The 13,406-nt window shown below is 55.9% G+C and overlaps 1 long non-coding RNA gene across 1 annotated transcript in view; it reads right to left on the bottom strand.

The window, feature by feature from the left end:
- Positions 1 to 13,406, bottom strand: part of LOC119112540 (uncharacterized) — a 99,051-nt gene that overhangs the window by 68,878 nt on the left and 16,767 nt on the right. The window lies entirely within an intron of this gene.

Genomic DNA, 13,406 nt, shown 5'->3' with positions numbered 1-13,406 from the left:
ACACACAAAACAAACACCGATAACTATAACAGAAAGACATATGCGACATCATCAGGCAGCATGCACCAACGAAAACACAAAAAACAAGCACCGTAAACGAGCAAGGATGAATGACGGGCTTAAATGAATGCTTTCAATGTTTAAATCATTGTGTAGCCTGCTAATGAACACACGATATATAAACACACACAGAAAGAGGTGCGCAAAAGCTGTCGTCGGAGAATATGCGGCACGAAACAAGAGACATATTGTGATACACTTACCGCAGTCCATGGCCCGGGAGGCGGGCTGAAGACGGAGACGAGCTGGGGGGAGGGGGGGGGGGCGACTGCGGCTCGTAAAGGGTCAACGCCGCCTTCTCCTTCTTCTGGTGCTTCTGCTTCTTCTCCTTGCGTTGCTTCTTTTTCCTCTTCTCCAACCCCTGGCGGCCGAGTCAGCACAGTGGCGTTCGTCGCTCACAGTCAGCCACGCTGCAGTGGCCGCTGCCAGGCTGCCAGCCCGCTCCACTATGGCCTGGGATTGCCATGTCATAAGCGAACGGCGCGGTGGTGCGACAGCCTGCACAATCGGCACGCCAGCTGTTGGAGAGCACTTACCGGCATGCGCGGCAGCCACGCCTGGAGGCCCAGGTTGTCGCTGCCGCTGGCACATAGGCAATCAACTGAGACCGGTACCGGATGGCAGATTTAATCGTCCCGGCTGTCATGGCGTGAGCTCGTTGCTGCCTCTGGAGTCAGTCCGTTGGCCTCCCCCATGGCCAGCCGGGGACCGGCGGAGGGCTTGTCATAATGTGAGGCATCATGATGTGCTCAGCCCTTGCGGCCCTGCCAGCAGCGCCGGACAGCAGGAGACGGATCTGCAAACAGAGGGCTGCATTACGCACTGCAATTACACGACAGCCGCCCGCCAGCCTCATCTCGCTCTGGCGATGCAGCCATATCCGTACCTGAGCAGCTATACCTTAAACAGCGACTAGTTGCGGCGAAAAACAATCGAATGCTTTTTATGTCAGAATCACTTCGGTATCCCTTAATAAACACGCGATATAAGAAACGCATACAGAACAGCGCTTATGAAATATCAAGAGAACGGCAGTCACATAACACGATATAATCATCATACACCTACCGCACTCCAAGAGTCCGTGCGGCGGGTTTGCAGCGAGAGGCGGGCTGGGCAGCGGCGGCAGCGGGTCGTCACTGCAAACGGTCTTTTTTCTCTTTTTCTCCTTCTTTAAGCACACGTTCTTCCCGTCCGGTCCGTCTGTGAACAAATAAGCGTGCCCTTGAAACAGGCAGGTACCAAACACAGCGGCCAGCAGCGCATAACCAATAAGTACTTTACTTGAACACATGACATAACGACACATCAGTCGTACTTGCATGCAAGTTACGTGTACACGTCACAAAACAGGCACCGTACACGAACGTGGTTAAATTACGGCCTTAAACAAATGCCTTCGAAGTTTGACTTTGAGCAGCGAGACGGGCAGGCATAAGGCCGACCACGTCTTCCTGCCACCCCACCGGCAGGGCCGCCTCGGAGGGCGGCACAATGGAGCCGCCGTCGGCCGGCAGGTCGTCCTCGTCGCTGCTGCTGCTGCTGCTGCTGCTGACTGGTGCTCTGCCAACGTCGTCGCCGCCGAGACACGCGTCGACTGGGGGGCTGGAGCCGGTGCTACTTGACTGGCCGGCGGCACGCAGCCGCTGCCGCTAGAGCCATGCCGGCGAGACGGGACGTTTTCCCCGTGACGTCAAAGACGTACACGCGGCGAGCGGTGGCCACAGAGTGGGCCATTGCCGTGGCCACGTCCCTGCAACGGACACATTTGCATTCGGCCCCAGACATATGTCAGCTCGTAAAGCGCGGCGTTTCGTTCAAGTATCGCTGACAATGACGAACGGCTGCATGTGGTGGCTACATTGACACATCGGGGCAAACACACCGACCGACACTGGCCATGTTGGCTACCTTGGGGTGACACACCGGGTGAGGCGTGAAGAGTAGAGGCTGGCAGGTGTGCACTTACCCCTGCGCCTCCGGCTCTGCCGCCGCCGTACTCACGACGGTGCCGTAGTGCGCGCCGCTGGCGGTAAGGTCGGGGACGTCCCCGTCCGGCAGGGCCCGCCGCCATACCGCCTTGAACGCCTTGGCGGCGCTACTGCTGGACATCGGGCCGCCGCCCGTGCCGATGAAGAGCTGTGAAAAAAACAAACAGCTTGATCACAGAGGTGAGGGTGCAAAGCGCACCTGGTTGACCCTGACAACACTGTAATCGGTCCGGCGTCTGCTGCCCGGTGTCTGTGCATACCCTGTCGCTGCTGGCGGTGTCCGGCGTCAGCAGCACCGGTCACTCCGCCGAGATGTGGTGCAGCAGCCGGCGCCACAACTTGGGGCTGACGGCCACCTATAAGGTAGCGCTGGCCGCTGTTTTGAACTTGTAGTTTTTGGTGAGCCGGCGCAGCTGGCCATCTAGACGGACGATCTGCAGGCACGCATGATGTTCCGTTCAAACCATCATTTCAGCAACAGACACGACAGACGGCAGACAGATCGACGCAAAACAAGTGGCGCGCAACAGTCAGTCAGACATCGGCCAGCCAGCCTGCTCACCGTGGCCTCGGGCACCGAAGAGGCGGCGATGCCACTGACTTGGCTGGGCCGGCCGGCGAAGAGGAGCATGAGCACTGTCATCAGATCGTCACGCGCTTGGCGGGCCTCGGCTGCTCCCAATCGTGACGTTTCGTCGAGCGCTGCCATGCCGTCAGCCGCTTCTGCATGGCCTGTGAATACCGCGTCATTAGCGAACGGTGACGATGACGTGACAGACTGCACAATCGACACATCACCTGTTGATGGCACTTACCGGCATGCGCGGCAGCCACGCCCGCAGACCAAGATTTTCGCAGTCTATTGCGGAGTAGGTGATAAGCTGGGACGAGCAGCGGATCGAAGATTTTAGCGTGCCGGCTGTCATCTTGCGGGCTCGCTGTTGTGTTTGCAGCCAGCCGTCGGGCCCCTCCATGGCCAGCTGGGGGCCGGAGAGGGCCGCCATGATGTTCGGCATCACCATTTGGTCCGCACGGCGGCCTGGGAGCAGCTCTGGCAGCAGGAGATGGAGCTGCAAACGAGGCTGCATTACGCACCGCCGTGACACGACAGCTGGCCGCCAGCACAACTCTGAGCCCCGCTGCATGGGGCGGATCAGGCGGACGAAGCTAATACAAGATGACACGCAAAACACGAGTGACAACAGATGGCAGCAAGCAGATGGGAAGCAGACCGGCATCGGTGGCACTTGCCGCCCACATGTGGCGCTGCACGTTTGTTGCGTTGCAGAAGCCACCCCGGACCCCACGCAGGAACATCGCGAAGCGGTCCGAGATGGCCTGTTCAGGCTTCGCCGATACCATGGGGTCCATTCGCTCCGCACTGCCGTACGCTTGTTGGAACTGTGGACGGACGGTTCACGATGCCACACCGAACACGCCGAAAAGGCGACAACACGCGGTGTTGAGACAGTGAGACGCACGTCCGAACGATGACAGAAACAATGGCGATGGTACGCACCTCCTGGCTGCCTGCCGGGAACTGCACCCGCAGGTGTCGTGTTAGGTTGATGACCACCGCCGGGCACTGGTGCTGCCCGTCACTGGCGCCGAACGGGCAGCGCCAGCGTGGCCGGGCGCGCTTGGCCGCTGCTGGAGGGCAGTCGGCCTCGGCGGCTTGGAGACGCTCTGCCTCCTCCGGCGCGCGTGCGGCAAGCTGAAACACAAGTCGACAGCTCAAAAGACAAGGCAGACGGAACTGCTGTGGACATGCGCGACGCATCGACGGCAGGTACACGCACAAGCGAGTGAAGGCGAACAACAACCGCACACAGCATGCAATCCGTCGCTTACCCGCGGGTGCACCATCCTGATGTGCCGTTTCAGGATGGCGTACGTGGTGCCGTGGCACGGCGGCAGGCGCCACGGGTGCCTGTGGCGCTTCCCAGTGCCGCTGCGTGCAAGCCGGCCCTGCCGCGGCTTGCACGCTGCAACACAGAATGATCAGGTTGCTACGGCCCGGGCAAGCACGCGGGTATGCCAGCTGCGGCAGAAGCACATTTACATGCAGTCTGCCGTCACACACTGTCTGTGTTTACACGCAGTCTGCCGTAGAATTGTGCTTTTACACACAATAGTACGTCAATGTACTGCTACCAGAGATGGTTAAAACATCGAAAGAAATAGTATCATCAGGCATGCTTACCGTACTCCATAGGCGAGTAGTCGTCGGGGAGACACAGGCTGGACAGCGGTGGCCGTTCTTCGGCAGCCGGCTCTGTGGGAACATGGGCAGGCTTCACAAACAAGTCAATACGGAAGCAGTCAAAACAGCCAAAGACAAGCAAGAGCGGCACACAGCATGCAACCGGTCGCCTGCCTGCTGGAGAGCCATTCTAATTTGCTGCGTTAGGTTGGCTAGGTGTTGCCTGGCACGGCGGCAGGCGGCTTGCGGAAGGCAGCCAGCCCCTGCTCCCGGCTCGACGCTCATGATGACCGGGCAGACACCGGTATTTATACGCGTCAGCATGCGGAGGTAGTTTCACATCCGCTGACAACGCGGGCGGCAGGGCGTCCTACAAGGGCTCCACTAGAGCCGGGTTCTGTCCGCGCAGGAGCAGCAGCAGCCGCGCCTGCTGGTTCGTTCTCCGGGTCAGGGCCGGCCCACCCACGCTCATGACAGCGAAGGCGGCCAGTCCCGGTCCGTCCTCAGCCTTACCGCGGCATCGAGCAGCCGGCCCCAGTCCCGGCCTGCGTCGCCTCGGAGGCCGTCGCCCACGCAACCCGCCCGGCGTATCCACCGCCAAACAATTCGGTGTCGCCCCAAAGTCAGGTCCAACGTCCGGTCCTCACCCACCGTCAAGGCGCGCACCGCGACATGGCTGTTCCTACACAGCGCGCCGCGACATGGCTGTTCCTACACAGCGCGCCGCGGTATGGCTGATGTTAAACAGCGCGCCCCGACATGGCTGTTACTACACAGCGCGCCGCGACATGGCTGTTACTACACAGCGCACCGCGACATGGCTGATCTTAAACAGCGCGCCCCGACATGGCTGTTCCTACACAGCGCGCCCCCACATGGCTGTTCCTAAATGCGCGCCGCGGTATGGCTGTTCCCAAACAGCGCGCCGCGTTGCTCCACGAAGAGCCTGGCCGGGCGACGGAGCCGGTCCAGGGCTGCGGGCTGGCACCGCACGGGCAACGGCTACGGCTATGATGTGGCGTGCGGCTTGGATGGAGCATCAGCCCCGCTCCGGCCTCACGCCCCGTCTGGGGTGGTCCCGAGACCGTGCCCGCTGGGCCTGATCGCGGATCGCCTCGTCCACGTCCACGACCCTGGAATGAAGTCCTGCGAACTAGCGGTAAGTCAGTCATTGTCTTGCGACCAACTCGGCCACAAGACCAACAAATTAAAGCAGTAGGTTACGCTGCTACACGGACGCCACGGACGCCGGAGACGTAGTAGGATGACTGCCTCAAGTAAATGCATACATTTACTTAATACCTTTATCACCAGCTAATACACATACGCCACACAAAGCGCATACACAAATAACGGCGCCCAAATCGTCGTAAGATGATGGCCGGCACATGACAAGGCACATAACTATCAGACACACTTACCGTAGTCCATAAGCCCGTGCGGCGGACTGGCGGCGAGCGGCGAGCTGGATGCCGACGGCGGCGGCGGCTCGTACGCACCCTCAGTGTCCAGGTTCTTCTTTTGTTCCGGAGACCGCAGTTTTTTCTCTCCCTGCCATTTTCGTCTTCTTCTCCTCAGTTGTCTACACAGCCGCCGCTGGTGGCTGTGAAACCGTCTTCTTGCGGATAGCGTCGGCCGCCGAAAGCCGGATACGACTTTGGTGGAGGCGCCAAGCCCAGGCCTCTTCGTTTTCTTGCCAGCTTCCCACATTCTTGAGGAGACTTTCGTGAAGTGGCTGGCCCTGGCGTCAATGTTATTTCGATTGATCTTCTAGGCCAGAAATGAAAATAAGGCTTCCGGATGGAGACTGGACAACGGTGGGGTGGGTGTAGATGCGCAGGGGCGGACAACCGCAGAGCTTTAGCCTGCGCCGGCATTCAATAGCCTCAACCGATGCCGCGCCATACCACTTGACAGGGCCATGCCCACGAATGGCGCGCGGTAGCCTGACTTTAACACACCCCGGCTGACAGGTCGGTTACCCTCGCTGGGGTGGGGATTAATTTGACCCTCTGAGGTCTCAGGAACTAATGCAGTCAGATGCACCAAATTCACAGGCTGTGTTGAACTGTACGTGAACCCACTAGGCCAAAATTTGAGGTTTCTAAGTCACAGTCCTCGGGTCAAATAGGGTCGAACAAGGTCAGATTCAAGTTGGTCTCCGAAGCGCCCCAGAACAAGGAGGCCTGGCCTAAGCAAAAGGTCACATGCTCATTTGGGGTCAGTGGCCCAGATTGACCTTTCGAAGGTCACGCTGACTGAAATCATACCAGACTTCTTCGATCTTTACATTTGAATCAGCGACAAACATTACGCTAGCAGTTTGCTAAAAAATAACAAAATATTGACCTCAGTCATTTTAGATCAGTGGCCCATGCTGACCATTAGGCACATCATGGAAGATTTGTAGTGCGGTTCGTGTTATCAAAAATTCGAAATGAGCACCAAAAACTACCCGGTACAGCAAGCCCTAGAAAAGGAAAGCAGACTGGTTGGACATTGGTCTGACCATACCTGATCACAGATAAATGGAATTTCTTCATTCAATTGTCGTGTTGCCTACGAAAAAATCTGCAGCATGTATAGTTTTGTCTAACACTCTGTTGTTGCACCAATTTGGAAGATCCCCTACAAACTGACTTCGCTGAATCCATCACGTGCCATCCATCGGCCGGTGCGGCCCACCCCGGCCGCAGTCGGTCACCAGGCCGTCGGCCGTGCACCGCTCGGCTCCCCCCAGCCGCCGCCCGGCTCCGGTGCCGCCCCTCACAGAGCGTCAGTCACGTGCTGACAGCGGCATCTTGGCAGCGATCTTCCTCTTCTTGAACAAAATGGTGTAAGACATCGAGACAAGAAACATGAAACACTACGTTTCGATAGTGGTCTAGTGCAACTTCTATCAACCACAAGGCTACCAGCTAGAACACTGCCAGTGTAATACAGTGTTCAACATTTGTACGAGTTTGAGGTAGCACGTTTGAAAGCCACGAAGTGCAATTCGCAGCCGGGCCATTTTTTTCACACCTTGTTTCTGAGCTCGACGCTCATGAGCTTGTACTATTTCGTGCAGGATATTTCAAGGTCACACAGACACGCCTAACGTCACGGAGACAGCGTGGATTTGGCTCTTTCTTTGCTCACGATGAAATAGCATGACCACTGAGTTATTCGTGTCCGCCGCAGGTCGGCACAGTTCGTGGCATCGACGAACGACTGGCTTGCAACTCGGCTGATGCGTTGAGCCGATGCTTCCAAAAGGATTTGGTTATTTGGTTACTAGGACTTGAGCTTTTTCGGCCGACAATGACCATTTCAGGGCTATGGAATGAAGGATAATGGAAAACGGCGAAGCAGAGCTAAACGCTACTGGGGACCCAAACGCTAAGCCTTATCCCACACAGCGACCCCTTTGCGGGGGGATGTGCCCGGCGTGTGGACGGGGATGCCCTTCGGTCCAGTGGTGCATGCAACAGGCCCATACGAGTAGGGCTTCGCGTGGATGCAGGACAAATAAAGACAGAGGCGGGTCGTGTACGTATGTGATGGAGCTTATGTGAAATTTACGGATATAGAATAAGCATCACACTTCATGCTACATGGCGCAGGAACTTTGGCTGCGATTCTAGATATGGCGAAAATACGGCTGGGAATCCATTAACTTGAGAATAATGCAATAACCAAAACGCAAATGCCACCAAAAATCTCACATGGCGGCCCATTATACAAACACACCACAACACGGTAAAAAACCACACAATATCCGGGTTCCGCCAACTCGCGCCATTTCGTAAGACACATTTGGCAGGCATGACTACTACCAGTACATCACCCCGTCCCCTAGTGGGCATCGATAAAATTAGTTACTAAACGGCGGTGTTTTGCACTTAAGGCCTACCGATAGCCCTTACTGAGCTTATTCCATCGTATCGGATGCTTGCCTCTGCCTCAACATGTACGAACTTGGAATATTTCCTCTCGGGGAAAAAAACACAGCAGAGCAAGCCTGCGTTTTTCAACGTTTGAAAGATGCATCAAAAGCTTGCCAGTCCACAAGTTTCATAACACGATGAGCACAGCACGACACGAAGCAAGCATGACGGCTACAATGACGGCAGCCAGCTGAAGAAACATACGATGGACTGTTCCAAGAGCTTCACCGGACTTAGAAGCATCCAAAACGAGTCGAGACTTAGTGCTGACCACCACCAGAGCATTGCCTACAGCGGAGCACGCAAGGCGAGAGCGACCTGAAAATGGGTGACTGGAATTGGGATGCGCCACCACCTGAGGTCACATGGCTTCCACAACCAAGTGTTTGGCTACAACACCGAAGAGTCCTCAGAAAAACAAATATCTTGCACGTGACAGCTAAACGGGTGGAGCGAACATGTTGCACGTGACAACTAAACGGGTGAAGCGAACATGTTGTACGTGACAACTAAACGGGAGCCATTACCCCCAATATCAGATCTCCGAGGTGAAGCAGGCAGTGCAGACCAGCGCCAACGACCCACGAGGCCCCCCCCCCCCCCCACCCATTCCTCCCGGGAGTACGCGTCCCCGGATGCACTGACTCCAGTGGAGCGTTGGGACACGACACCACCCCCACCAAACGAGGATCAGACGCTGTAAGACGGCCCCATGAGGGAGTTGTTGGACCCCGAAGAAAAAAAAACACCGATACAAAAGGATCGCGACGCACGTAGTCTAGATCTTTTAAGGAGCGTCAGTGACAACAATCATCATATTGGCGCTCAACGGCCATGGCGTAGCCGGGATCCCAGCGTGGGCCACCCATGTCAAAGTCCAAAACTCTGACCACTCGCCCAAAACACCCCCGAGGATGGAGGAAACAGGGAGAGGGAGCACGAGCTCGTAGCTCACGTGACCACGCATCGCATGCAACAGAACACGCCGACGTTGCTATCAATGACTATAACCCACATGAGAAAAAAACTAAAAATGGACAGAATCATGTCAGGCAGCTCGGCAAAACATCAAAACTAGATATGTATGGCCGCGGGCAGAGGAAGCCACAGGACATGGCAACAGAACTTGTCAAAGCAGATCTTTATTAGGTGCATACGGAGCAAACGAGACGCTCGTTTCTTTGTTATCAGAAAACAGATCTAAGCCAACACTTTGGACATAGGCAGCCATGGCGCCTATTGGAGCGGTGAAAAGAGAGATTTTTTTTAAAGAGTACGTGATAACTGTCAGTCACAATGCTACTGCCCGCTGTGAATGTTGCCCACAGAGTATACATGAATAGGGAGCATCCCGTATGGAAATAGACGCATCCAGATTTCTCCATAACGGAAGCAGGAAAACGTGATATAACGTTCGTAACATAAACGTTCTTCGTCGCTAACTCTTTTGCTACGCTGCAAAAAACACTCATGCCGCTGTGTCAGCGGCCTGACCGGCCACCAGAGCTGGGAGACCAGCTGTCCCGCCGGCACCCGGCAAGTGGCAGAGCGGGGCGGGACAGCGGCCTGACCGGCCACCAGAGCTGGGAGACCAGCTGTCCCGCCGGCCCCCGGCAAGTGGCAGAGCGGGGCGGGACTGCATAAGATTGTGGAGCACAGCTAAATCAATCAAGAAAGAAAAAAGAATGCTTCGCCCAGCAGTAAGAATATCGACTACATACGCGTGACTTTGATTGGAATGTGACCGTCTGGTGGTTCCTTAACCTGCGACGTAATGTCGTGCCCTCCCTAACCTGCTACGTAATGTCATGCGTTTCCTAACCTGCTACGCAATGTCATGCGATGCTTAACCTGCTGCAGGAGTTGGGTGACCTCTCGAGTCGACTCTGCGGTCGTCAAATCCATTGCCAGCAATCTGCGCGCAGACCTCCACATCAATGATTCCCCGAGGGTAACCCGGCTCTGGTCTATGCACGCCATCACGTCCCTAGCTTACAACGTGAGGTCATCCCATGACCCGTGACCTTCAGCTTGGACGCCGCTGCACTGGCAGTCTTTAAGTAAGTACCGAGAAGATGCCCCGTGCATCGAAGACCTCTGTCCACTATGTCACAATGATTTGTGGACTCCCACATCACCTGACAGGGAAGTTACCAACCACGCCCGGCAGTGAAATGCTTTGTGCAGCCCAATAACATCACTTTAAATTGAAGATTAAACCGCTTACAGGCGGTTCGATTTCGGCGGAAAACAGAACAATGTTGATTTCCTGATCGTAATAAACGTAATCCCAAGAATGCACATGTTAGGGGTCAGGCAGCTGTGAGTCGAAGAGCACACCTTCACTACTTTCCTGACCACAAAACCTCTCAGTTCTCTCTAACAGACCAAACAACATCAAAGGGATCGAACCGTGCTGTAATATCAATCACAAAACATGACACAATACTGTAGATTACGAAACTGTACATGTCTTGAACTGTACGTGAACTTACTTAGCCATCAATGAACTACACCGTTACATGTGGCCCCTGATCAGTTACGTCGGATCACGTGTGTGAAAATGACCGCTGCACTGGTACGCTTAGCTACACCAAGGACATAACAAGCCACGTCAATGTGGCTCGTGCTCGTGCCGCCTTGAATATTGGCTAATGGCCAGGATTCCAAAACCACAAGATATGTGCCGTTCGGGCTTACATCGTGCTGCCTTCAAACGATCCGAACTGGCCACAGACATAACACCTAGACCCTCCTCAAGCTGTCTATTTCTCAACAACTGAACTCTGTTACACTTCACGCCGCACGAAGGAGACGAATGCTCTCCAAACCCAGTATCTTCGTTCTATGCGACGAAGCATGTGATCACTGCCCCATGTATAGATAGAATAGCGACCTCGCGAGCTCACTGGTGCATCGCAGGAGAAATGCGAACAAAGCGCGCCGGCAGTAATGACGACCGACGTCCGCTAAGCACCCAACGGCCCGAGGAGGCTGAGCGGTCCGAGCAGTCCCTATCTGAGCAGCCACTGCCGCTATGGTCGGCCCTAGCACAGCGGGCCAAGTTGAGGCCACACGCTGACATGAGCGCTGCTGGCATATTAGGCTCAAAAGATCATTGCTTTTTCAAACCGCCCGCTCTCAGTTTCCCCCAGCCTTTTACGCAGAAATAGCTCCACCTTGTAAAAACCTCATTTGACAAATTCATTAATGTCTTCTATACAATAATGTCCCCCTACGGCAGGAGGCTAGTCCCTTTAATGAAAAAGTACGGAACGAAGTTGAGACAAAGATGAGCGATACCGAATAGCACGCCGATATGAGCAAGAGCGAGAAGTCCTAGAGCGAGAAGTGGCCGGGGCCAATTCTCTAGGCCGGGGAGTCCCCAGTCATTACTCGTGGTCGGTGAACAGCCAGTTTCAGTAAGGGCCACCGGCGCTGACGAGAGGGCGACACTGGGACTTTCCAAGCGCGCCTCGGTTCAACGTCATACGGCAGAGCAGCGAGCTCCAGGTGAACAACGAAGCGACCTGGTGTTCCTCTGCAGTCACTCACTCAAGACGCCAACAAGACCAGCATACGCCCGGCGTCCGTCTAAACACCAACGTCAGTCAGCTGCGGCGGAAGAGTGACGAGCAGCGTCCTAGAATTGCCGACCTTAGATGTAAGGCAACACCCTATGAGGAGGAATTTTTCACTTATTTGCCGAGTGACGACGGATCTCGTCGAGAATCTGTGTCTGCTGTCGTAAAAGTAACCGACAGGGAACTCGTCGAGGAACTGTGTCTGTTGTCACGGAAGTAACGGACAGGGAATTCGTCGAAAACCTATGTCTGCTGTCATGAAAGTAACTGACAGGGAACTCTTCGAGAACCTGTGTCTGCTGCCATGAAAGTACCGACTTCTCGGGAATCGCTCGCCGTGACACTCAATAACCGGATCTGTGCCTCGGGGTGCCCCGCCACACCGCAGCTCTTGTTGACGCGCATCCACCGCCACTGTTCAGCGGGGAGACATGAGCGGTGAAAAGGGAGATTTCTTTAGAGTACGTTACAACTGTCAGTCACAATACCACTGCCCGCTGTGAATAAACATGATGCCCACACAGTATGCATGAATAGGGATCATCCCGTATCGAAATAGAACGCATCCAGATTTCGCCATAACGAAAGCAGAGAACGTCATATAACATCCGTACATATAACATAGATGTAACATATAACGTTCGGTAACATAAACGTTCTTCGTCGTTGCCTCTTTTGCTACGCTGCAATAACCACTCCCATGCGGCTGTGCAGTGGCCTGACCGGCCACCAGAGATGGGAGACCAGCTGTGTTTAGACCACCAGACACTGCAAGCCACCGTGTGGACACGTCAGAGGGACCCTCCCACACGTAACCACCGCTGGCCCGAGTAGGGCCTCTGTGGCCACGCTCGACCCCACGATGGCCCGACTAGGCCCCTGTGGCCACGCTCGACCCTGCGATGGCCCGACTACGCCTCTGTGGCCAATGCTTCAGACCCCTGCGATGGCCAGACTAGGCCTCTGTGACCCGCCCATGGACCCCTCCAAAATGAATCAAGCTGCTGAACCATGATATCACGCCTGGTGCTGTCGCCGCTCTCTGATTCCGTTAGCGAACGCGCGCACCCTCCGCCGGCCGGCCGTGAGACCGGTGATGGCGGGGACGTGCTGCCAACCGTCGGGCGAACACACGGCTGAATTCAATACAGGACATGGACCCAAGGCACCGCGGCTGCACAAACACACACGTCATTGGGCGATTGTTGGCTACCTCAGGATACCGAGTGAAACGTGAAGACCGAAGAGGCTGGCGGGTGTGCACTTAACCAAGCGCCGCCGGCTCCGCCGCCGTGCCCACAAGGACGCCGTAGCACACGCCGCTGGCTGTCAGATCGGGGACGTCCACGTCCTGACCGGCACACCGCCACGCCACCTTGAAGGCCTCGGCGGCGCTGCTACTTGCCAGCGGGCTGCTGTCCATGGCCATCAAGACCTGTGGAAAGAGACACAGTTGAACCACACTGGTGAGGGTGCAAAACGCACGTGGTTGACCCTGACAACACTAATCTGTCCGGCCCCTGCCGAACAGTCTTTGTACATACCCGGTCGCTGCTGGTGGCGTCCGGTGTGAGCAGCGCCAGCCGCTCCACTGATGTGAAGTGGAGCAGCCGCAGCCACAGCTCGCTGCTGACAGCCG

This window comes from Pollicipes pollicipes, unplaced genomic scaffold (assembly GCF_011947565.3).
Source record: "Pollicipes pollicipes isolate AB1234 unplaced genomic scaffold, Ppol_2.1 Scaffold_7261;HRSCAF=8764_pilon_pilon_pilon, whole genome shotgun sequence".
NCBI classification, from domain to species: Eukaryota; Metazoa; Arthropoda; class Thecostraca; order Pollicipedomorpha; family Pollicipedidae; genus Pollicipes; species Pollicipes pollicipes.
The sequence above is the reverse complement of the archived record's forward strand: the minus strand, read 5'-3'. Positions and strand labels throughout refer to the sequence as shown.